General features: G+C 47.8%; 2 protein-coding genes and 1 pseudogene across 6 annotated transcripts in view; 1 reads left to right on the top strand and 2 right to left on the bottom strand.

Annotated features, from left to right (window-relative positions):
• The window catches only part of ANXA11 (annexin A11), a 46,726-nt gene extending 38,137 nt beyond the window's left edge, over positions 1-8,589 (bottom strand). The window contains exon 1 of one of the 5 annotated variants that reach the window (XM_050803450.1): positions 8,394-8,589. The gene's annotated coding sequence lies outside the window, so the exon portion shown is untranslated. Of the gene's footprint in view, positions 1-4,286; positions 4,306-4,335; positions 7,340-8,325; positions 8,345-8,393 lie in introns of those variants that run through there. The other 4 variants (XM_050803454.1, XM_050803453.1, XM_050803451.1 and 1 more) reach the window with 4 other exon arrangements.
• PLAC9 (placenta associated 9) overlaps positions 1-21,327 on the top strand; it is a 325,463-nt gene that overhangs the window by 60,686 nt on the left and 243,450 nt on the right. The window lies entirely within an intron of this gene.
• LOC126962966 (40S ribosomal protein S12-like) overlaps positions 19,186-21,327 on the bottom strand; it is a 43,034-nt pseudogene continuing 40,892 nt past the window's right edge.

Genomic DNA, 21,327 nt, shown 5'->3' with positions numbered 1-21,327 from the left:
GAGCCCCAGTGTCCTGCCCTTGCTGGTCACAGGTGCCATTAAGTCACCGAAGCCAGCCAGCTAGCCTCAGGGCAGCACTCCACCAATCCTGACCGTATTTTCCCAGGCATGAAACAAAAAATCTACACAGGTGCTGTTAAGCATTCAACTCCCCACCCACATACCAGGAACTAAAATAGCTGCAGCCTATGTTAATCATTAGCCAGGCTGCGCCTCAGACCTCCCCTCTGAGGGCTCGCACCTGGGGCAGCTCAGCCTGGAGAAACTCCAGGCAAGACAGGCTGGGAGAGTGGCAACGGCAGCGTCTGGAGCCTCACCAAGGGGCTGAACTTAAGCAAGTAGGTTCTGAAAGACACTTCTTCAAGATAAAGTCAATCCCCAGTGCACTAGCATTTGGATTACATAAGAATCCTAAAATATTGGAGCTGGAAGGGGCCTTCATGAATCACTTCATTCAACCAGTTTATTTTATTTGAGGTGGGAGCTGAGGCCCAGAGAGCAGAAGGACTCTGCCTGAGGTCTCAGAGCTGGCTGGGGGCAGGACAATGACTAGAACCACATCTCTGGATTTCCAGGCCAGTGCATTACGAACCAGGCAGGTCCCCCACCACTCAACGTATTTCTGAGCTCCATCCCACCTTCTCAGGCTGGAGAATGGACTTGAGAATTACAAAAGTTAAACCGCGGAAAGAGAGAAGAAAGTAACTGCTGCCTCCCAAATAATGTCCCATATAATCAAGCCACACAGAAAAGAATCAGCCGCTCCACAGGAGCCTTATGACCCTGTTTCTCTCCAGAACACCTCCCTATGACAACAGAGAATGGGGGTTGGCAACCACTGCTCTGATCTCTCAAGGATATTACCAGCCATGGAGACCGAACATCAGCCCCACCTCAGTTGAGGGTTCAAAGGGCCTCTGCCCTCAAACTCTCCTAGAAACAGTCACATAGGTGTCATATTTGGGGTTGAAGAAGGCAAGTTGGGAGGAGGTAGCACAAAAAAATAACCCCTATCCCACTGGGTCTTGGAGGGGGCCCCTGGATCCCATGGGGTCTGGAAGATCTGGTAGTGGCTGCAGCAATGGAGCATGTGGATGCCAGACCTGATGGTTGGGAGCAGCAGATGACTCTCGGGGCATCGGCAAAGCCACAGCAGCTTGCCAGTCTGTGCACCAGCCCACAGGAACAGAGGCTGCCTTGCTTGCACTGCCTGCGGGCTTGCCACTGTCATGAGAAACCATTCCCACTTCCTAACCTGAGGAACACACGCTTAGCCAATAGCAAGACTGATAAGCACAGTAGTAGTTTCAAATTCAGGAGAGCAGTGGGTGGTGTTCCAGAAACTTCTGGTTGTCCTCCTCAACCATCTGTTCTCTATTGCTTTAGTAACAGAACACTCACCATAGCCTGGCACACAGCAGCCCCAACTAAGGACTGTTTCCCAGACCCCTAGCAGCTAGGAGGGCCTGCCATGAGGATGTGAAAGTGAGCTGTCTTGGGCCATGCAGGTAAGGGAAGCACCTAATGGTGCTACCCAACATGTGGCCCGGAGACTGGCGGCATTACACAATCTGAGAGCCTGTAAGCAATTAAAATGCTCAGGTCACATCACAGACCTCCCAAATCAGAATGATTCAGGGTGCAGTCCAAGAATCTATGCTTTAACAAGCCTTCCAGATTGTTCTTATACATGCTCAAGTTTGAAAACCACAGCCCTCAAGAATGCTAGGGACAACAGTCCGTAAGGAGCCTGGTGCCTAGACAACCTCATGGAACACTCACTTAACTTCGACTCTGATTTTTCAAGAAAGAGTGAGAGAGTGAGAGAGAGAGAGAGAGAGAGAGAGAGAGAGAGAGGATCCTCTCTTCATTCACAGCCAAATCTGAAACGTAATACAGGGGGCGTGGGGAAGATGATGATGAGAAACTTAACCCAAACAGCAAAAATCAGGAAAGGAATAACATGCAAGTATAATAAATAATAAGCAAGATGTAAGGAATAAAATCAAGTATATCTGGCATGTGAACAGTCAGAATTCCTCTACCAAAGACAGAAACCACGCAATTAGGTTTGTTGTTGTTATCACTGCCTTCTGTCAACCTCCATCCACCCTCAACCATGTGCTGATTATAAGAGAAACAAATTTTATTTATGAAGATTCCATTTTCAAGATAAACTTCTTTCTTTTTTTTTTTTTTGAGACCGAGTCTCGCTCTGTCGTCCAGGCTGGAGTGCAGTGGTGCAATCTCGGCTCACTGCAAGCTCCACCTCCCGGGTTCATGCCATTCTCCTGCCTCAGCCTCCCAAGTAGCTGCGACTACGGGCACCCGCCAGCACGCCCAGCTAATTTTTTTATATTTTTAGTAGAGATGAGGTTTCACCGCGTTAGCCAGGATGGTCTTGATCTCCTGATCTCGTATTCTGCCCACCTTGGCCTCCCAAAGTGCTGGGATTACAGGCGTGAGCCACAGCGCCCAGCCTAGATAAACTTTTTTAAGTGAGAAAGAGATATTTAAAACTAACGGTTGGGCAAAGACATACCAAATAAATGCAAAGAAAAACCAGAGGTGGAAATATTAATATTAAAAATAGGCTGGGCACAGTGGTTGGCCAGGTGCAGTGGCTCATGTCTGTAATCCCAGCACTTTGGGAAGCTGAGGTGGGCAGATTACTTGAGCCCAGGAGTTTGAGACCAGCCTGGGCAAAACCCCATCTCTACCAAAAATACAAAACTTAGTCTGGTCTCAAAATAAATAAAAATGAAAAAATATGTAAAATTCAAAAGTACATACGTGGAAGACTTTTCAATAATCCTGCCTTAGCAGGCCAAGGGGTTTTCCAGCCATTTCTCTCTGGCATTTGCCTCTATCTGTAAACACAGGACTTGGAGAACTACTCACTAGGATCTCAGGGTACAACAAGGCGTAGGCTAGTCCAGCCCGCTGAGAAAGTTTATGTGGCTTAAAACACAAGCACAGAGACGAGCTTACAACTTGGGGCCCACGTCTTTCTGACCTCTGGCCCTGGGAAGTGTTTGTACTGGCTACTCTGTCAAAAGCTCATTTTGCTGCCTCGAATGAGGAAGGAAATGCATAAATGAGAGGCACAGCAGTCCGCTCCTTGGACCTACAGGAAGCGGGCAAGAATTGCAAAGTAAGAGAAGAGGCTCCCAGGCAACGTCCCAGGAGTTTGCAAGCAAATCTCACTTTATCCACCCCTCCTAAAAATCTGGCTATCATGGGGACCATCAGGACAGCCAAGGACAGGGAGCTCATGATCATCAGTGAGACCTGATTACTAACTGCTCCGTGTGAGGCTGAACAGAAACTAAAGGGGCATGGCTTGAATGTCCTCTGATGCCTGCGTTAAAATTTCTGAGCCTTTCACTTATTATCTTATAAAATGCACTTATTTATTAATTTTAAGACTATAAAGAAAAGAGATTCTTCCAGATCCTTGGCCACGTATTCTCCTAAAACACAGACAATATGGAATTTAAGGCCAAAGACCAAAGGCATTAAATAACCAGCAAATGACACAAGGTAGGAAGATCAGCTTGATAAGCCTGTATACACGAAATATGAAAGCCAAATTCAAAGGCTAGAACTCCCACAAATATAAATAGAGCTGGACTTTAAAAAACTACAGTGAGAGTTTTTGTTATACCTCTCAGAATCTGACAGCCAGGCAAGCAGGGATATAAGGGCAACTGAAGTTAAGAGATCTATCTAAAGTCAGTGTCCCGCAGAGTACCTATTTTCTCTTTTCACGCCCATGAAACATGTTAATATTTATCATGCAGTTGGCCACAAAGAAAATTTAATACCAGCCAGGTGCAGTGGCTCCTGTAATCCCAGCACTTTGGGAGGCTGAGGCGGGGTGGGGGGACTGACTGCTTGAGGCCAGGGCTTTGAGACCCGCCTGGGCAACATGCTTCATTCACTCATTCACTCATTCATGAAAATGAATCCATTTTGTGAAAGGAGCAAACCCTTGCAGGCACCTAGGTCTGCCTGAGCACGGAGCGCCATGGGGAGGGATGTCGGTGGCAGGCCATCCACATGTTCCCTTCTGGGATTGGAAAGGGAGCAGGAGGGTAAATCGAGGCAACAGGGTCAAACACGTCCTCCTCGCCTTCAAAGCCACCATTTCAGAGCCTGTCTAAACTTACTATCATCAGATCCTCATGTCCTGCTACTCCTCACCCATTCATTCCAACCTCGCTTCTGCTCCCATCATCCCACCAAAGCAGTGAAGGCAGCTGCATCTTCTCCATGTCACTCACCACAGCCGCGATGCCAAGCTGACTACTCCATCCCACGAAGCAGACTCACCCTGGCTCCTGGGATACAACTCTGTGCTGGCTTTCTGGGCCCCTCTCAGGCAGCTCTTTTTCTGGGTCCTTTATAGGCTCATCTTCCTTTACTCAGCTGTTCAAGGTGAGTTCTTCCATCTCGCTGTGCCCATGACTTCAAACACAAACACAACCTAGACAAATGTCTGTCTAGCCAAGACTCCTCCTGAGCCCCAGACCCACCAGCTTATTTGGTATCTCAAAGATACCTCAAACATAGTATGTCCAAAACCAAATACATGATCTTCTTCATCCTCCAAACCTGGTCCTCATCCAGTGTCCCATGTCTCAGGGACACCAGGGGGATGACTCTAGGGTGAGTGGGGGCGGTCTCTCCTTTTAAGCACAGCACGCAGGGTGAGGCCAACAGTGGGTTCTCAGTAATGAGCAGTTCTACCGGAACATGCCTTGTCACCTACTTCCTAAAAATAGCCGTGACCTTTTTAGTGGACACAGCAAGCTCACATCTGCTATCACCACTCCTTCCCCACTGACACATGCACCCTTTCCCCCAGCGGTGCCACTCCCCAGGCTGGATGTGCCATATGCTCTCCAGCCTCCCCGTGGGTAGCCTCCACATTTCTCCTCTCTGCCCTCACTCAGATTTCCCCCCATCTCAAGTCCTCCAAGTCAGCCACCCCCAGGTGTGAGGGGCAGGGGACATCTGACTTCCCTCTCAATTTCCTTTCCTTCTTTTCTGCTAAGGCGGAGCCTAAGCCCCTAGAAAACTAGAGATCTCAGAACCAAGCTTTGACCACCGCATGCTCCACCCCCTGCTTCACAGCTCCTGGCAGTCACACACCCACTATATCAACATTGTCATTACCACCCCCTAACTGATCTCAAACCCCTTTGCAAACATCTTCTCATCTGATTCTCCATTCCAGGCAGGAATTTTATCATCCAGAACTGTTCTGTGTGTGGGGGGCTCAGTGTGGCTGGGTGGTTTGTCCCAGGATACCCAGCACAGAGAACTCTGTCCCCCAATTTCTTGGTTGCCCCCACCCATTCCTTCCTCACCAGCATGGGCAAGGCCAGCTGTGGTCTGGGTCACTGTTCAGGCTGTACTTTTAGGATCCTCCCAAATAACAAACAACTATGTGGGTCTTTATTTCATGGGTTATAGGAGATAGGATCAGTAAGCCTAATGTGTAACAGTTTCAGCAGTTACCAGAGAGTTCCACTGAATTGCAACAATTCCCTTTAAAAGCACAAACTCCCACCAAGAAAACCTCAGTTTCTTCATGAATCCTAAGAGCTTTCCTATCTAGGTATCACTCAGAATTCCCACTATTCTGGGGGTCATGGGATCAGAGAGTGCTGCAGAGAAAAATCCACAGAAAGTGAAAAGTCTGTTTCCTTGGCAGTGCTGGTGAAGCACACCCTTGCACACACGCTTCCCCATGGGACCCAGTGCCAGGAACTGCTTCAGGCTTATGGGGGAAGACGGTGGCAAAGAAGAGAGAGGAGGCCGGGCACGGTGACTCACTCCTGTAATCCCAGCACTTTGGAAGGCTAAGGCAGGCAGATCATCTGAGGTCAGGAGTTCAAGACCAGCCTGGCCAACATGGTGAAGCCCCGTCTCTACTAAAAATACAAAAATTAGCCGGGCATGGTGGCGCATGCCTGTAATCCCAGCTACTCAGGAGGCCAAGGGAGGAGAATCATTTAAACCCCAGGAGCAGAGGTTGCAGTGAGCCAAGACTGCACCACTGCACTCCAGCCTGGGCGACAGAATGAGATCTGTCTCACACAACAACAAAAAAGACAGAGGAAGAAGAGGGGTGAATCCAGGAGGAAGGAGGGGGTGCACCAGAAAGGTCCTGAAACCTCTGATGTTCCAGCATTCAGCATGCATTTTGGTTCCACATTCACCTCCTGCCCACACCAGTTTCTTTTCTCTATTCTACAGTTCCCAAGAAGAACCCACACTAACCTATTCTGTCTCAACTCCCACACCTGTCATCCCAAGTCACACATCACCTCCCCAATCACGTGAATTAGGCATCACTAATCGATCCTGGCCTTCTAGACACGTCCACCCAGGGTGGGCCCTTTCTATAATATCATGCATAAAGGCGTCAGATGGGGCTTCCACTCCCACCTCTTAGTCCCAATTCATCTCCATCTCACCCTCCCCACATTTCTCTGCCTATCCAAATCCAGCCTTCAAGGTCCTATACTTTAACCACAGGGAAACTACTTCCCTGTGCTGCCTCTGTTGTTCAACTAACGACAACTAATTTTTTGAGCACCTACATTAGGCAAGGCCCATCCTGAGTGCTACCACCAAGAGGTAAGTCAGAAACAGCCTCCATCCTCCAGAGTCAGAAGACAGGGCAGAGATAAGCCACATGGCCACACAACCACTAGGCACAAGGTGAGAGATGAGAACTGAGTCAGTGCTGGAGGGGCTGAGTGAGCTCAGAGCATATCCCATCCCTCCTGCTGGGCAGCAGGCACCGGGATGGCTCCCAGGAGGGTGGAGAATCCTGGGCCAGACTGGGAGGGAGGGCATTCCAGGAAGACAGACAGCATGAGCTTAGCATGAGCTAAGCCAGAAAGATGGTTCAGGAGAAGCGCATTTCAACTTTAGCTGAACCTTCCACTGCTACTATTTACTGACCCTTACACCTGATTATTTATGACCCAGGCCTGCCTCACACACTTTATGGCTAATCTGGGTGACACCCATCTGGGACACACAAGTGTGGTGCAGCAGTCACCACCTGTTCTGACTGGTCCGTACCTGAGCGCTGTATGGTTATTAAATGAGTGAATGCACTGAATCTCACAACAAACCTGTGAGGCAGGGATTAGTATTACCCCCATTTTACAGATGAGGAAACCAAAGCACAGACAATAGTCAGAGACAAGATAGCAAGGTATGCAGGAGCCTGAAGTAGTGGGCACCCAATGCCAGGGCAACAAACTGCCCTGGCACCTCATCTGGCCTCCCTTGTCAGGGAACACCTTGCAGCACAAAGAATGCGTTTAGGAAAGGGGGCCTGTTAATCCTCCTGGAATCCCCAACAGTTGACTGCCGCATAAAAGGAATGAGGAAAGCAATGAGAGAGCCAGTGAAGGGTGAGCATGCCCTGCAAACCTTTAGTCCCTGTTGCGTGGGCAGGGCAGGGGCTCGGCCTCACAGCTCCACTCCATGCCTAAGGCAGAGAACAGATGGGAGAACCACCACAAACGCCCAATCTCTACAGAGAGGTCACTGATTGGAGGGCAGAGACAGAAATGCCCCGGGCCGACTGTTTCCAGCTTGGGCTAGCACTGGCTGGCTTAACTTTTCCCCTCCAAAGTCTCTAGGTGACAAATTTCGCGTGTCTCCTTTAAACCAACAGACCGTTTTACCTTTCTAAGTCTTAAGGGCCTGGCCTGCACCCATGGGGAGATACAAGTCCAGGAATCCCTTCCTGAAACTGGGGATCAAAGTTGGGGAAGGGGCGAAGGGAGGCACAACATCGGGGATGGCTCCCGCATTCTCTCAAACATTGGGGAGAGTTCCTTACAAATAAACTGCAATGGTAGCAGCTCCCATGAATGTGCGTGCTCCCAGTTACGGAGGAAAGTTCCTGAAGATAGCCTTGTCTGCTTGCTCTCCCCCAGCCTTGCCTGAAAGAGCGCGCGCACCCCGGAGGGCCCCGCGGGGCTGCGGGGCTCGGCCTCCGGCATCCCTCCAGCCACCCGTTGCCTCCTCCGCCCAGGGTCACGGCCCCCGGCCTTACCCAAGCCCAGACTGAGACGCTGACCCCTGAGCCCGGGGGGGCCGGCGAGTGCACCCCGACCGCACAGGAGGGGCCAGCCCCCGACGCCGAAGCTTATTGAGGGGGCTGCCAAGCCGACACGGCCAGCCCGGGACCCGCCGACGCCTCCTCTGTCCCCCACCCCCACGCCTGTAATGCAACCAGGAAGCAGCAGGGCCGCGCTGGGCTGGGCGCGGGGCAGCCCCGGGCCTCACCTGAGGTGCCGCGGTGCACTGCCGCCGCCTGGTCCCAGGCCCCCGGCCGGCCCGGGACCCTCACTCACCTGGCCACGGGGACTCGGGACGCGAGGGGCGAAATGAGACTTGGGCGGGAGTGGCTCTCTCCGCGGGCGTCCCGGACGCGGTGCCTGGGTTCTGCCTGGCGCTGTGTCCCACTCCCGCTCGCGGGGCACTCGGGGCACTGGTGAGTCGCGGGCGCCGCAGCCTTCAGGGCGGGGCGGGAGGAGGAGCCTGCCGGGCGGAAAACTCCGCGGGCGCGGTTGCCCCAGGCGCCGGGGGAAGGGCAGGGAAGGGGCGAGGCCTGAGCGCGGCCCCGCCCCGAGATGAGGCTTGGGCAGGGCGGGCCCGCGAGCAGCAGCGCGCTTCCGGCTGCGCAGCTGCTCCAGGACGTCTCCGGCTCTGGAGGTCCCTCTGTCGCCCCTAACCCCCTGCAGCGCCCGGTGCAGCGCAGAGCCGCATTCGCCCTCCTGCAGGGGTGGGCATTTCCTAAATCCTCTCCAGCCCCGTGTGCGTCGTTAGTGACTCTCTTTAAGGTAAAGAAAACTTTTTACACTGAAAAGGTCAAACACATTTCTTTCATATCAACACTCAGTGGTGGTGGAGGGGGGAAGGTCACGCACAGTATGTGAGGAAGGGAGCGGTCAGTAACTATCATGGAGAAACCTGACCAACCACCCAGCCGTCAAGGTGACCTCGACAGCGGTAAATCATACTGATTGCATGCACCGCTTGTGGTCTTCCTCCCAAGAACACCTAATCCCACTGTAATCATGAGAAAAACATCACAAATCAATTGAGGCCCTTGCCATATACATGACCAGTACTCCTGAAAACTAGCAAGGTCATCAAAAACAAGGAAAGTGTAAGACACTGTCACAGCCAAGAGGAACCCACGGAGATATAAAAATGACATGTAAAGTGGTATCCTGAACGGGATCCTGGACAGATAGTAGGTAGAAACTAAGGACAACTGAATAAAATATGGACTTCAGTGCGTCAGTTTTGGTTTATTCATTGTGGCAAAAGCGCCACACCAATATAAGATGTTAGTAATAGGAAAAACTCGGGTTTTTGAGAACTCCCTGTATTCACACTTTTTCTGTAAATCTAAAGACGTTCTAAAAAAAAAAAGCTTATTTTTAAAAGGTCACACAGGTAATATATGCATATATGGTAGGTATGCATTTTTTTTTTTTTTTTTTAATGTGTGGTGGCTGACACCTGTAATCTCACAGCACTTTGGAGGGCCAAGACAGGAGGATGGCTTGAAGACAGGGCTTCCAGACTAGCCTGGGCAACATAGTGAGACCCGGTCTCTAAAAAACTGAAAATAAAAAATTCAAAAAATGAATAAAAATTGAGATTCACTCTTCTCTCCACTCCCCCAGCCCACTCTTAGGCGTGTCCTTCCAAAATATCTCTCTTCAATACTGTGTGTGTGTGTGTGTGTGTGTGTTTACATAAACGTATTGTTTACAAAACAATATTGCAGTACTTTTCTGCAACATGTTTTTTTACTCACTATATCTTGGAGGGTCTTTCCATAGAAGCGCTCCCGAACAGACCTAGTTCTTCCCATCCGCTGCACACTGCGCGCCATCGTGCACTTCACCATTCTTCACTACCTAGCTCCTTACTGAAGGACATTTAGGTTGTTGCCTATGTTTGACTGTTACAAACAAGCTGCTGGTGCGATTTTCCTTTTTTTTTTTTTTTTGAGATGGAGTCTCCCTCTGTCGCCCAGGTTGGAGTGCAGTGGTACGATCTCGGCTCACTGCAACTTCCGCCTCCCGGATTCAAGCAATTCTCCTTCCTCGGCCTCCCGAGTTGCTGGGTCTACAGATGCTCACCACCACGCCCGGCTAATTTTCATATTTTTAGTAGAGACGGGGTTTCACTATGTTGGCCACACGGATCTCGAACTCCTGGGCTCAAATGATCCGCCCAGGAGTCATTTGAGTCGGCCTCCCAAAGTGCTGGGATTACAGGCGTGAGCCACTGCGTCCGGCCCGATTTGCGTTTTAAAGTCGCTCCGAACAATAAAAGCGGGAAGGGCTGGAGGGGAGGCTCTGACCTTCTCTCCGTCTGGGCAGGTGTGCTGGTGCCGGGCAGGAACAGCGCCTTGCCTTGGGGCATCCTGGCCCCGGCCTCACAACCGGCCCTGAGCGCTCAGTCATATTCCGTGGCCGCTCCAACACCCCCGACCCCCACCAACAGGCGCGGCTCTCTTTCTGGGCTGGACCACATTTTTTGGACATGAGTCCGCGAGTGAGGGTGAAATTCAGGCCAAAGTCTCCAGAGCGGCTCGGAGAAAACGTCGCCTGGAACTGAAGAGCAGAGGGTCAGAGGCACCACCAGAAAGACTCTCAGAGTGGGTTACTACCCCGGTGGCGGCGCCCGCTGCGGCGTAGGAGATGGCAGGACTGAGGGCGCGGGTGTGAAGCCTCCAAGAAACTGGGTGAAGTTCCTGGAGTGGTAATGTCTCCAGGCGCTCTCTCTGGGCCGGGGGATTGGTCCGGGAAGGACTCCTGGCGCCGACCCAGCCCCCCTGCATGGACGCCTGCGCCAGCTCTGCAGTCCCATAGCGGCCGCGAAGGCCAGCGTCTTTGAATGGCCCATTTTTCTCCGTGGCTGAGCGAATACCTAGAATACCAAGTTGATAATAAATCACGTAGGGTGGAATTCCTGCTGGATGTATACACCTTTCTGCGTCAGAGCTCTTCGAACCTAGAATGGTGAATTAGCTACCCCTGGGCTTACCCTTTTATAATTTTCAACAAACCTGCGTTTAGCCCCAGCTAGGTGCCAGCAAGCTACTAGGGACTGAGGATCCTCTGCAGAGGACCCGAGCTGAGGTCCTAATCCTCAAGGCCAATGGCAGGGGTCACTGCCCAGGCACCCCCAGAGAACGCGGTGTGAAGGAAAAGACACCAAACTCGGTGTTCAAATGTGTGGGATCTATTCTAGTTCTGATTCTGACACTTGCAAGTCGTGCATCCTCCGAGCCTCGGCTTTCTCACCTATAAAATCTTCAACGTGACCTATAAAAATCCATAAAATCACCGCTGCTTCATTGTTTCCCAGGGCTCATAGAAACATCACACGAGGTAAGGGAAGGTGAGTGCCTGGTAAAAAATGGTGACTTGCTATATAGCTCTGAGTAGTATGGTGTATAAAGCTTCGTTTTTAAAAAACTTTTTATTTTATGTGAGTCACCGCGCCCGGCCTCTTTTGTTGTTTTCTAATGAGTATATATGACTATCATTTCCCTAAAAAGTCTGCTTTAGCTGAATATCACAAGTTTTAATATGCTATGCTTTTGTTATCTCTTAGTTATAAATATTTGGATTTTGTTGTTGTTGTTGAGACAGAGTCTCACGCTGTCGTCCAGGCTGGACTGCAGTGACACGATCTCGGCTCACTGCAACCTCCACCTCCGGGGTTCAAGAGATTTTCCTGCCTCAGCCTGCTGAGTAGCTGTGGTTACAGGTGCGCACCACCACACCCAGCTAATTTTTATATTTTTAGTAGAGATGGGGTTTTACCATTTTGGCCAGCCTGGTCTCCAACTCCTGACCTCAGGTGATCCACCCGCCTCAGCCTTCCAAAGTGTTGGGATTACAGGTGTCAGCCACTGTGCCTGGCCAATATTTTGTTTTTTATGTTAGTATTGTACGCTTAATTCATGGACTATTTAGAAGTATATTTTCCATTCTTTTTTTGTTTTCAAACTTCAGTTTTTTAAAAAATAATAATAATCATTTGGGGAGGGGCCCAGTGGCTCAGGCATGTAATCCCAGCACTTTGGGAGGCCAAGGTGGGAAGATCACTTGAGACCAGGAGTTTAAGACCAGCCTGGGCAACACAGTGAGAGACGTCTCTACAAAAAATAAATAAATAAATAAAATTTAAATAAAAGTAAACCAATCATTTCATTGTTGATCTCTAACTTTACTGCTTGGACATGAGGAAATGTGTTCTTTTAGAATTTGTTAATGCTTTATTTGTGGCCTCATATACAGGTTTTTTTGGCTGTCCCAATTTTTGTGAATGTGTCTTCACTTTTTAATGTGCTTTTTTTTCTCTCTCTCTCTCTATAGCTCTCCGTCTAGCTTGCTAATCAGGTTATTTAGATCTTTTATCTCCTGGGGTTTTTTTGTGTGTTTTTTTTCTCTCCTGTTCAATCCATTGATTTCTGAAAGAGTGGATTTAACATTTCCCACTTTTATTGTAGTTTGTCAATTTCTCCCTCTAATTTAGTCTGATTTTGCTTTATACTTTTTTTGTGTGTGGTTTTTTGATTTTTGTTTAAGAGGCAGTGTCTCACCATGTTTCTCAGGCTGGAGTGCAGTGGCTATTCACAGGTGTGATTATAACTGCAGCCTCAAACTCCTGACCTCAAGCCATCCTCCTGCCTCAGCCTCCTAGATGACTGGGATTACAGGCATGTACCACCTCACCCGGCCAGCCATACAATTTTGAGAGCAAATTATTAGGCTCATGCAAATTAACATTATTTTATCCTTTTATGACTTATTCAGTTTTATTACTTTTTGTATTAATATTGTTATCCTGAGATTGCATTTTTCTAGTATATATTTTATTTCTCCTTTTTTACTCTTTCTGTATTGTTACTTAGGTTTATCTCTTGGAAATGACATTTTTTTTAACAAGATTTAAAAAGTTCATCTGAGTTTCTGTTTCTAATTTGTGAGTTTAACCAGTTCACATTGATAAGAATAGCAGAAATATTTGGGCTTATTTCTGCCATCGTTTGTGTTATACATATGCCCTTGAAATGGATATTCATCTAGAACACGTCAGTAAAATGCTATAAATTATTACAAACTGGAATTCTTCCATGCTGCTTGGTAAATAGCTGCTCACCCGAGACCCCACAGTGCCCCTACCCCTGACTTTCTTCTGATCTGGCAAAAAAGGGTCAATGCTTGTCACAGGGAGACCCTCTAGGACCTTTTCTGAGATTAAATTTTATAACTTGGTATGAAATACTAACATCTAAAAGACAACATAAAACTCAATCCACTATTACAACAAGACTGTCCATGATAAACTGGATAATGCTTCTATCAATTTGAGAAGTATTAAGATTAGACACTGCACAGAAAACTCAAAATGCCCGGTAATCTTATAGCTCATATATGAAACCTGATAGAAGTATTTTCAACTTTAACTATAGTCATAAAAATGTACATGCTAGTACCAATGGGATTCACTATCTGCAGTTATAATAACTGACTTCTGCAAATTTTTTTTTTTCTTTTTCTTTTTTGAGACGGAGTCTTGCCCTGTTGCCCAGGCTGGAATGCAGTGGTGCAATCTCGGCTCACTGCAACCTCCGCCTCCCGGGTTCAAGCAATTCTCCTGCCCCAGCCTCCCAGGTGGCTGGGATTACAGGCACGTGCCACTACGCCCAGCTAATATTTGTATTTTTAGTAGAGATGGGGTTTCACTGTGTTGGTCAGGCTGGTCTCGAACTCTTGACCTTGTGATCCACCCGCCTCGGCCTCCCAAACTACTGGGATTACAGGCATAAGCCACCAAGCCCAGCCACTTCTGCAAATTTTTAAAAAGCATATGGCCGACTTAAGCAGAAAATGCAATTAAAAAGAAAAGAAAAAAAGCCTATGGTCACAGTGTAAGAAGGTTGAAGTGTCTTTCTATGATATCTAAAGAAAACAGTATTAGAAAATCCTCGTTATCTATAGATTTTGCTTCCTGAATATTTGTTGAATCTGACTCCTTGTCTCCATCCCTTACATACTTTACATACTGCTGTGGTAATTTTCAGGCCCTTGTAGTTTCTAGTCTGGAATTCTGCAGGAGTTTTGTTTTGTTTTGTTTTGTTTTTTAGACAGTCTCACTCTGTGCCCAGGTTGGAATTCAGTGTCATGATCTCGGCTCACTGCAAGCTCCGCCTCCTGGGTTCACGCCATTCTCCTGCCTCAGCCTCCCGAGTAGCTGGGACTACAGGCGCCCGCCACTATGCCTGGCTAATTTTTTGTATTTTTTTTTAGTAGAGATGGGGTTTCACTGTGTTAGCCAAGATGGTCTCGATCTCCTGACCTCCTGATCCGCCCGCCTCAGCCTCCCAAAGTGCTGGGATTATAGGTGTGAGGCACTGTGCCTGGCCTGCAGGAGCTTTCTAACTGGTCTTCTTGGCTTTAGTCTCACGCCCCTCAAATCTAACTTCCACAGTGGACAAGATGCATATCTGACACTTTGTCACCTTCTTTCTTTCCTTTTTTTTTTTTTTAAGAGATGGAGTCTCAGTATTTTGCCCAGGCTGATCTTGAACTCCTGGGCTCAAGTGATTCTCCCACCTCAGCCTCCCAAAGTGCTGAGATTATAGGCATGAGCCGCTGCACCCAGCCTATGTCACTTTCTTAAACCATCAGAGGCTCTCCAGAATAAAGTTAAGCCCTGATACATGAGACTATCATGCCCTGCTTCTCCCTTACAAGTCTTGCCTCTCTTGAAACATCGCATTGCTTGTGTCCCCTCGCCCTACCCTGTGGTCTCCTGTCTACATACCTTCGCTCAGGCCATCTCCCCAGCCTACAATGGCATTTTCTCCTCTTTTCACTTTGGCTGCTCCTACTCATTCTCCAAGATTCTGCTTAATATCTTTTCTATGCGTTCTCTGACTTCCCTTTTCATGATAGTGGAATGAGCACATGCTGCCGTCTCTCCACCCAGGCCCATCCTCCAGAAATGACAGGGAAGGAAAAAAATTAGTATTCTCAAAAAGATAACAGAAAATGTTCAGAGAATCAGAAGCACTGACACATTTCTGAGAAGCCAGATGCAGACAGGATCTGATTTGATACTGCAACCCAGCTCATGAGCAGCGGCCAAGGACATACTGTAGGTATCCTTGCATGTATATACTACAGTGTATACTACAATAATGGGAGCAACAACAAGGCATTCCACACCCAGAGGTGGTGAATGCTTGCAACAAGACAGGAACAAGAGGGTTAGACAAGTACGCCCATGGAAGGAGCTAGATGAATTGACCCTGAATATCTCCCTCAACCCCACCCCAGCGGACAAGATGACCACGACAGCAGTGACTGTCTCCTGGTATGAGCTGTGTAAGGGAATGAAAGACAGGTCAGGGCCCCATAGGCTGGCAAAGCTAAGGAAGAGTTAAGTAGCAGCCACACCCCAAAGACCAGCTGTGAGAGCACGGCTCATCCACCTGATGGTGCCTCTGCCTGTTCTGCACTCTCCTTGAAAGCAACATGGAGCACAAGCTCATCCAGTGATTTCCAGCCCTCCCTCACAGCAAGCTAGGCCAGCAGATTTCTTGCAGAAAATCTCATGTGTAAAGATGAGTTCACTGTCAAAAAATATCATTTGAGAAGCACCACCATGAAGAAACATAATAACTGTAGCTAATATTTGCTGAGCATTTGTGTGTCAGGCACTATGGCAAACATAAAGTGGGACAATTTTATGTGACACTAAAGTGTCAAGTGAAAGTGATTAAGTAACTTCGTCCAAAGTCACATAGCTTAACATGAGAAGCCACAGATTAACCTCAGCTGTCTGGCTCCAGATCTGAAGATTAAACCGAACAAATAGACAACCAGTAATGTGCTTTGAAGTAAGTATAATGAATATTCTTAAGTAAGAAAGGATGGAAAAGAATCAATTAGGGATGTTAGAGATGAACAATGTGTTCATTTTATATTACTGATCATGGGAATAAAAAACAAAAAATATATTCATAGTTTAAACAAATAAAACCACCTGAGTGGATGAGCTATGTAGTGCAATGTATGCAGCTGAAGAGCTAATCAGTGAATTGAAAGATTTGAATCCTCCCTGAAAACAGCAGACTGGGATAAATAAATGGAAAGTAGAAAAGAAAAGATAATATACAGGGAAGATAGTTCCAGAAGTGCCAACATCCACCCAGTGGGTGTTACCAAAAGAGAGACTGCTAGAGAAATGGATGTCCAGTGAAACATGGTTGGTTTGCAACACAAGTTTATTTCCTCTCCTTCCCCAAATCCTAATAAAATGACAGTAGAGGAAGAGCACAGGTAAAATCCTTCAAGAACAATAGGGATAAGAGAGGAGAAAACAGCAACCAAGAATTTCAACACGTATGTTGGAGATAGTATACAAAGGAGTGGTAATTTGGCAGAATGGTGCATGTTCTAATTTGGATGCCCCAGAGGGAGAAAATAAGAAGAAGCCAACGGATTCTCCCTAATTCACCCCCAGAGTCCCAGAAAGGATCCACACTTAAGAGGTGAGGTACAGTGTGAGTCTGTAAACAGGAAAACAGGGGCATAAGTGGAAACCCTAGGCCACTTTCTCTACCCTCTTTGGCCAGGGGTCCCCTCCACCCAGGGGAGAAAGGAGAGTTATTTGTCATATAAATTGAACTGAAGAAACTGTAGAATGGGAGGTCTGAGCCACACAGATTTGGGAGAAGGAGGTAAGGTCAAGTTTAAACACAAGGATTAAGCCACCATCTACATATTGAATGATAGGACCCCAGTCCCCAGAGAGTGAGCAACCTAACTTACAATCTACAGGCCAGGGTCCGGAGGATTCATTTGTGGAGAAAAGGAGCATCCCAGACAAAGGGCCTCCAGTGGCTGATGTGTGCTGGTTTCCTCAATGAGGAGCTGACCGGATGCTCAGACACTCTGTGGTGAGCTCCATCAGTCAACAAGCCCCGCTCCCCTGCAGAGATTGCAGTCAGTGTTTTGTGCCTCATCCCCAAATGTGAATACACAGGTAGGGGTCACCACCTGGGAGGAAGGCCTCCAGCAAGGGTGATCAACCTTCCTGACTTGCCAGGGACCAAGGCGTTTCACAGGACATGGGACAGTCAGTACTACTATGGTTTGAGTTTGTCCCCACCAAAACTCCTGTTGAACTTTGATCCCCAATGTAGCAGTGTCGGGAGGTGTGCCTGGTGGGAGGTGTTTGGGTCATGGGGGCAGATCCCTCATGAATGACTTGTTGAACTCCAGCTCTCTCATGAGACTGGATTTAGTTCTCATGGCAATGTTCCTGAAGGAATGGGTTGTTGTAAAGCCAGGATGCCCCTCGGGTTTTGTCTCTTCCCACATCACACTCATGATTGAACTTCTCCACCATGTTATGACATAGCACAAAAAGCCCCCATCAGAATCTGAGCAGATGCTGACACCATACTTTTTGAACTTCCCAGCCTGCAGAACTGTGAGCCAAATAAACCTCTTTTCTTTATAAATTCCCCAGCCTCAGGTATTCTTCTATAGCAACACTTAATGGATTAAGACAAGTACTAAAATAAGAAAAATCTCTGCCAAACCAGAACTAGTTAGTCCTATTCTAGCATGTGCAGGCAATATCCATTTGCATGGCTTTGCTTAATAATTTGCAAACCTGACCTATATTCATAGCTCACAGGCTGGGAACACAGTCATCTGCTATAATTTATATGATCTTGTGACACCACCTGCCAAAAATCATATTAAATGGTTTGTGACTTTTGTTGATCCTCTTCTAGCCTTTGACACAATATGTAAGCAAAAATATGAACTCTCCTGCTTGTAATTTCCAGTTGGGTAAAACAAAGATGTGTCCTGTATTCTTTTATTTTTAACTTGAAACCACACTGAGATAGCCCATTAGTTTGCTTTCCTACTGACCCACACAACTGTTAGGCACAGTGCAGGCCACTGACCAGCATCAGCTCCAAAGGGTCAGTGTCTGCGCCGTGCAGGTTGTTGCATATGGTAGAGCCCTGCCACCCTGCTCTGCACTGGAGCACAGAAGGCCAAGCATTCTCTTGAATGCAAATAACCTGATGTGGGTATCATGGACTAGGAGTAGTTTTAGTAGACAATGAATACCGCTATCTAATGACCTCCAGAAACAAGGGCTACCACATCTGGATCTGAAATAATCATTTTAATGGAAATCCTCCAACTTTAGGGAGATTTATAGGAAATAATAATAAACAATAAATCATCTTATTTAGTTACTTTGGGTGTACATTTCACAACCAGTTTTTTTTGTTTTTTTTTTTTGTTTTTTTTTTTTTTTTTGAGGCGGAGTCTTGCTCTGTCGCCCAGGCTGGAGTGCAGTGGCGGGATCTCAGCTCACTGCAAGCTCCACCTCCCGGGTTCACGCCATTCTCCCGCCTCAGCCTCCCAAGTAGCTGGGACTACAGGCGCCCGCTACCACGCCCGGCTAGTTTTTTGTATTTTTAGTAGAGACGGGGTTTCACCATGTTAGCCAGGATAGTCTCGATCTCCTGACCTCGTGATCCACCCGCCTCGGCCTCCCAAAGTGCTGGGATTACAGGCTTGAGCCACCGCGCCCGGCCTCACAACCAGTTTTAACAGGGTTTATTGCTCAAAATTAGATGTGCCGCAGGTGTGTGTGTGTGTGTGCACACGCATATGTGGATGTGTAGCCAAACAGGATATATGGTTACATGCCTGCTTTACATTTTTTCTGGGCTAATTTGTATTGCCATTGCATTTTATGATGTGGAATTGTGGGGAATCAGTTACCCATTCATTGCCTTGTTAGGGAACTCTCAGCTTTCCTCCTGAAGAGAATCTTGACTCTGCCTGCAGGGACTCCCTTGACGCACTTTGGAGGGTATATGGGTTGGCCTCTTCAGAAACATTTTCCCTACCTACCTACCTTCCTTCCTTCCTTCCTTCCTTCCTTCCTTCTTTCCTTCCTTCCTTCCTTCTTTCCTTCCTTCCTTCTTTCCTTCCTTCCTTCCTTCCTTCCTTCCTTCCTTCCTTTTTTCTTTTCTTTCCATGTGTGAGGCAAAGATTTATTTCTTCATTTCTTGCATTTGAAGTACTCTTCGATGACATCCTTGGCCTGAGACTCCTTCCATAGTCCTTAACTAGTACACAACTGCAACCAACCACTTTACAGGATTTCCTCTCTGTCAGTTGTACAGGGGCCTTCCCATTCCCCTAGTTTCTTGTTGTCGTCACCCTCGATTAGGTTGATTTGGTGTTCAGCACAAAGGGCCTCCACTGACTTGACATACATAGGCTTATCACAGTTGGATGCAAGCACACAAAGGTGGGCTTGGCACTTGTCTAAGGCTTTGGAAGCTTCGTGAATTCCACATGCTAGGCCATCGTGGCTGAGGGTGGTCTGCAGCACTTCTTGTAAAGCAGTATTAACGTCCGTGACACCTCCAGCAGCAATCCTCGGCCATTTTCTTTTGGCATTTTTCTCTCTCCAAAGTCTAGCTGATTATCAGCTTAGACACACAGTAGGCTATGTGCTATGAACAACAGGCATCCTGGATTATTTTACAAACTCATGGATAGTTATTTTGAAACCACCTTCACCTTTGCAAAATTAGGACTGAGACCGTGAAAGAAAGCTAACTTAACCGACTCCCTCTTGCTTCTAACCTCCAAGCTGTCTTTGTTCATTCCTGGGCATAGGCTGAACTAACTTTGGGAGAAACTTAGTTTGTAGTTATAGTTTAAATAAAGATGGTAACAGCCCTTTCCCAAAGCAGACCTGCTTCTTGTCTGGGGACTAGACTAACATTAGGCACAGGATTAGAAATTATGGTTTAGGAGTCACGCAGCTGGAGGCTGCAAGATTCTGACCCTCCCTAAACTGCTCCTGAGATCAGTGTTTGAGACATTTTGCAGACCCTGCACTTGATGGATCAGCTGGTACCACCCAGATAGAGAAACTGGCTCGTCTGATCTTGCGGCCCCTACCCAGGAGCTGACTCAGTGCAAGAAGACAACTTCGACTCCCTATGATTTCATCCCTGACTAATCAACACCCCTGGCTCACTGGCTTCCCCCCACCAAGTTATGCTTAAAAATTCGGCTTCCCGAATTCTCAAGGAGACTGATTTGAGTGATAATAAGACTCCAGTCTCCCGCACAGCCGGCTCTGCGTGAATTAGTCTTTTTCTACTGCAATTCCCTGTCTTGATCAATCGGCTCTGTCGAGGCAGCGGGCAAGGTAAACCCCTTGGGCGGTTACAGTCTTCCTCCTTCAGCGAAACTCCAAGTTCCTTGTTGATAGTGGCAAACACCAGTTGCCATATTTTCTATTGTTCCTGGCACAGAAAGTCCCTGTTCATGGTCCTGCTGGACGTAAGGGCCCAGGTGCTGAAAAGTTACCTCCCACCTCACCCCAACCTCATCAGTGGGGCTGGATACTGGCAGTGGGCAGAGGAATGAAATTTATTTATTTATTTATTTATTAAATTTATTTTTGAGATGGAGTTTCACTCTTGTCGCCCAGGCTGAAGTACAATGGCACCATCTCAGCTCACTGCAACCTCCGCCTCCTGGATTCAAGCAATTCTCTTGCCTCAGCCTCCTGAGTAGCTGGGATTACAGGTGTCTGCCACCACACCCAGCTAATTTTTGTATTTTTAGTAGAGATGAGGTTTCACCATGTAGTTCAGGCTAGTCTCGAACTCCTGACCTCAGGTGATCCACCCGGCTCGGCCTTCCAAAGTGCTAGGATTACAGGCATGAGCCACCATGCCCAGTCTTTTTATTTTATTTTATTTTATTTTATTTTAGGACCGAGTCTCACTCTGTTGCCCAGGCTGGAGTGAAGTGGAGTGATCTCGGCTTACTGAAACCTCCACCTCCCAGAGTCAAGCAATACTCCTGCCTCAGGCTCCCGAGTAACTAGGACTACAGGCTCATGCCACCACACACAGCTAATTTTTGTATTTTTAGTAGAGATGGGGTTTCACCATGTTGGCCAGGTTGGCCTCAAACTCCTGACCTCAGGTGACCCACCTGCCTCAGCCTCCCAAAGTGCTGAGATTATAGGCTTGAGTCACTGCACCTGGGGAAATTTATTTCATTAGATGCTCAAAAAAAGCATGACGCATGAGTGGGACTTTCTGCCTCCATCCCACATCTGCCAGAGCAAAGAGAGAGCCCAGGAGCTGGGGGTATTCTGGGTAAGACTCCC

Source organism: Macaca thibetana, chromosome 9 (genome assembly GCF_024542745.1).
Source record: "Macaca thibetana thibetana isolate TM-01 chromosome 9, ASM2454274v1, whole genome shotgun sequence".
Taxonomy (NCBI): domain Eukaryota; kingdom Metazoa; phylum Chordata; class Mammalia; order Primates; family Cercopithecidae; genus Macaca; species Macaca thibetana.
Note: the sequence above shows the minus strand (reverse complement) of the source record. Positions and strands in the feature narration are given on the sequence as shown.